Raw genomic sequence first — 5000 nt, forward strand, 5'->3', positions numbered from 1 at the left:
CAAATGGAAACATCAAGTGACGCAGGGTCAAGCATCGCTAGGCATGAAAATAACTTTCCACAATATCCGAGGGACTAGCTGCCGAGCTAACCAACGATCAGTGACGACCGTGTGTTGGTATTAATAAAGCTCAACAACTATGAAGAGGCTAGTTGTCTCGAAGGGGAACTATTTTTTTTATTTTTTTTACTTACCGGGTATGTGTAAAATCGGGAAAAATAGAAAAGCACATGTAGACTTCGAATTTCGACCTCATTTTTTCCAGTCCACCACTAAACAATATCAGGAACCTCCCCACAAAATTTCATTCAGTTTGGCCAAGGTCTTAAATTTGACAAATTTTGGCACCAAGCTATCTAGTCGCGGTGCACCGACCAACTTGGCCAAGTGCAAAATGCATCCAATTCAAAACTTTTGTGCACAACCACTTTTACAGTACTCATTTGGGGGCATTTGGAGGCCTTTCCAACCCTCACATCTCAAAAACCACGAATTTCATTTTTTCACAAATCTCCCCACCAAGCCATCTAGCTATGCCGTGGTGCACCGCCAACCTTGGCCATGTGCAAAACCCTCCGAACTCAAAACTTTCGTGCACCAACACTTTCATGGTATTCATTTGGGGGCATTTGGAGGCCTTTCCAACCCTCACATCTCAAAAACCACGAATTTCATTTTTTCACAAAACTCCCACCAAGCCTTCTAGCTATGCCGCGGTGCACCGACCAACTTGGCCATGTGCAAAACCCTCCGAACTCAAAACTTTCGTGCACCAAGAATTTCATGGTATTCATTTGGGGGCATTTGGAGGCCTTTCCAACCCTCACATCTCAAAAACCACGAATTTCATTTTATCACAAATCTCCCCACCAAGCCATTTAGCTATGCCGTGGTGCACCGCCAACCTTGGCCATGTGCAAAACCCTCCGAACTCAAAACTTTCGTGCACCAAGACTTTCATGGTATTCATTTGGGGGCATTTGGAGGCCTTTCCAACCCTCACATCTCAAAAACCACGAATTTCATTTTTTCACAAAACACCCACCAAGCCTATTAGCTATGCCGCGGTGCACCGACCAGCTTGGCCATGTGCAAAACCCTCCGAACTCAAAACTTTCGTGCACCAAGAATTTCATGGTATTCATTTGGGGGCATTTGGAGGCCATTCCAACCCTCACATCTCAAAAACCACGAATTTCATTTTTTCACAAATCTCCCCACCAAGCCATTTAGCTATGCCGTGGTGCACCGCCAACCTTGGCCATGTGCAAAACCCTCCGAACTCAAAACTTTCGTGCACCAAGACTTTCATGGTATTCATTTGGGGGCATTTGGAGGCCATTCCAACCTTCACATCTCAAAAACCACGAATTTCACTTTTTCACAAAACTCCACACAAGCCATCTAGCTATGCCGCGGTGCACCGACCAACTTGGCCATGTGCAAAACCCTCCGAACTCAAAACTTTCGTGCACCAAGAATTTCATGGTATTCATTTGGGGGCATTTGGAGGCCATTCCAACCCTCACATCTCAAAAACCACGAATTTCATTTTTTCACAAATCTCCCCACCAAGCCATTTAGCTATGCCGTGGTGCACCGCCAACCTTGCCCATGTGTAAAACCCAACCAACTCAAAACTTTTGTGCACGAAGACTTTCATGGTATTCATTTGGGGGCATTTGGAGGCCATTCCAACCTTCACATCTCAAAAACCACGAATTTCACTTTTTCACAAAACTCCACACAAGCCATCTAGCTATGCCGCGGTGCACCGACCAACTTGGCCATGTGCAAAACCCTCCGAACTCAAAACTTTCGTGCACCAACACTTTCATGGTATTCATTTGGGGGCATTTGGAGGCCTTTCCAACCCTCACATCTCAAAAACCACGAATTTCATTTTTTCACAAAACTCCCACCAAGCCTTCTAGCTATGCCGCGGTGCACCGCCAACCTTGCCTATGTGTAAAACCCAACCAACTCAAAACTTTTGTGCACCAAGACTTTCATGGTATTCATTTGGGGGCATTTGGAGGCCATTCCAACCTTCACATCTCAAAAACCACGAATTTCACTTTTTCACAAAACTCCACACAAGCCATCTAGCTATGCCGCGGTGCACCGACCAACTTGGCCATGTGCAAAACCCTCCGAACTCAAAACTTTCGTGCACCAAGAATTTCATGGTATTCATTTGGGGGCATTTGGAGGCCATTCCAACCCTCACATCTCTAAAACCACGAATTTCATTCGTAGTTGACAACCAAGCACAAAACACGCCACAAGCATGAAAGGCAAGGTGTCATTCGTCATACAAATTCGACGGCATCCCAATCTTTCTGACCTCGCACTTGACACAGGTGATCAGACCCAACTTCCACACCACCCACGGGGGAAAAGCAATATGTCAAACGTGACTTGCAAAACATCCCTCTTTTCCAACGTCATCCCTCCAAGTTGCCTTCTTCACAGTTCGGCTAAGCTTCGCTCTTTTCCAACTTCATCCCCCCAAGTTGCCTTCACGCAGTTTGGCCAAGTTCACTCTTTTCCAGCGTCATCCCCCAAGTTGCCTTGTTCGCAGTTCGGCCTAGTTCACTCTTTTCCAGTGTCATCCCCCCAAGTTGCCTTGTTCGCAGTTCGGCCTAGTTCACTCTTTTCCAGCGTCATCCCCCCAAGTTGCCTTGTTCGCAGTTCGGTCTAGTTCACTATTTTCCAGCATCATCCCCCCAAGTTGCCTTGTTCGCAGTTTGGCCTAGTTCACTCTTTTCCAGTGTCATCCCCCCAAGTTGCCTTGTTCGCAGTTTGGCCTAGTTCACTCTTTTCCAGTGTCATCCCCCCAAGTTGTCGTTGCCAACAACCCAAGAGTCCATAGTATTCGGAGTTCTAGCGGGGCCTCCCCTTGCTTCCAACAACCCAAGAGTCCATAGTATTCGGAGTTCTAGCGGGGCCTCCCCTTGCTTCCAACAACCCAAGAGTCCGTAGTATTCGGAGTTCTAGCGGGACCTCCCCTTGCTTCCAAAAACCTAAGAGTCCATAGTATTCGGAGTTCTAGCGGGGCCTCCCCTTGCTTCCAACAACCCAAGAGTCCGTAGTATTCGGAGTTCTAGCGGGGCCTCCCGTTGCTTCCAACAACCCAAGAGTCCATAGTATTCGGAGTTCTCGCGTGGCCTCCCATTGATTCAAACAACCCAAAAGTCCATCTTCTTCGCAGTTCAACATCGCCTCCCTCGTTTCCAACAGGCCCAAAGGTCGTCTTCTTCGCAGATCCACGAAGAGCTCATCACGATTTGCCACATTCCATTTCCCACGGGTTGTCAACAACACTTTCTCACACTTCCCGCAATCGAGTACGTGCATGACATGCCAAAGCACATCTTATTTGCCTTCCATCGCACTCAAGACGACGGGTTGTGGAAGAACGATATTGTTCACAACAAGTTCAAGGACAACGTCTCAATCAAGGGACACAACCGAATTATGTTGACTGGGTCGCTAAAGTAAACCCGAGTTCATATAATATCCGAGGGACTAGCTGCCGAGCTAACCAACGATCAGTGACGACCGTGTGTTGGTATTAATAAAGCTCAACAACTATGAAGAGGCTAGTTGTGCCATGATAAACATGCTAACGCACGCACCACGTGAGGGGGGAGGCCTCATCAAGCTCCCTATAAAACCTGCCAGTGTGGAGCTGGCCGGCTCAAGGAGCACTCCCCCCCTATAAGAGGTTAATATGCAAAAGGCAAAATTGTACAAGTAGATACACTTTTTTTGAGCAGACATAAGTCCATATCTCGGGCTATACTTCGAATTTTGATGCGATTTTTTGCAGTAATTCGTAGAATAATGGTATCTCCTTGCTCACCAAATTTCATAATTTTTCTCGAAGGGGAACTATTTTTTTTATTTTTTTTACTTACCGGGTATGTGTAAAATCGGGAAAAATAGAAAAGCACATGTAGACTTCGAATTTCGACCTCATTTTTTCCAGTCCACCACTAAACAATATCAGGAACCTCCCCACAAAATTTCATTCAGTTTGGCCAAGGTCTTAAATTTGACAAATTTTGGCACCAAGCTATCTAGTCGCGGTGCACCGACCAACTTGGCCAAGTGCAAAATGCATCCAATTCAAAACTTTTGTGCACCAACACTTTTACAGTACTCATTTGGGGGCATTTGGAGGCCTTTCCAACCCTCACATCTCAAAAACCACGAATTTCATTTTTTCACAAAACTCCCACCAAGCCTTCTAGCTATGCCGCGGTGCACCGACCAGCTTGGCCATGTGCAAAACCCTCCGAACTCAAAACTTTCGTGCACCAACACTTTCATGGTATTCATTTGGGGGCATTTGGAGGCCTTTCCAACCCTCACATCTCAAAAACCACGAATTTCATTTTTTCACAAAACTCCCACCAAGCCTTCTAGCTATGCCGCGGTGCACCGACCAACTTGGCCATGTGCAAAACCCTCCGAACTCAAAACTTTCGTGCACCAAGAATTTCATGGTATTCATTTGGGGGCATTTGGAGGCCTTTCCAACCCTCACATCTCAAAAACCACGAATTTCATTTTTTCACAAATCTCCCCACCAAGCCATTTAGCTATGCCGTGGTGCACCGCCAACCTTGGCCATGTGCAAAACCCTCCGAACTCAAAACTTTCGTGCACCAAGACTTTCATGGTATTCATTTGGGGGCATTAGGAGGCCTTTCCAACCCTCACATCTCAAAAACCACGAATTTCATTTTTTCACAAAACTCCCACCAAGCCTTCTAGCTATGCCGCGGTGCACCGACCAGCTTGGCCATGTGCAAAACCCTCCGAACTCAAAACTTTCGTGCACCAAGAATTTCATGGTATTCATTTGGGGGCATTTGGAGGCCTTTCCAACCCTCACATCTCAAAAACCACGAATTTCATTTTTTCACAAATCTCCCCACCAAGCCATTTAGCTATGCCGTGGTGCACCGCCAACCTTGGCCATGTGCAAA

The sequence above is a fragment of the Vigna unguiculata genome, chromosome 11 (genome assembly GCF_037176805.1).
Source record: "Vigna unguiculata cultivar grain cowpea cultivar isolate G323 ecotype 2 chromosome 11, ASM3717680v1, whole genome shotgun sequence".
In the NCBI taxonomy this organism is placed as follows: domain Eukaryota; kingdom Viridiplantae; phylum Streptophyta; class Magnoliopsida; order Fabales; family Fabaceae; genus Vigna; species Vigna unguiculata.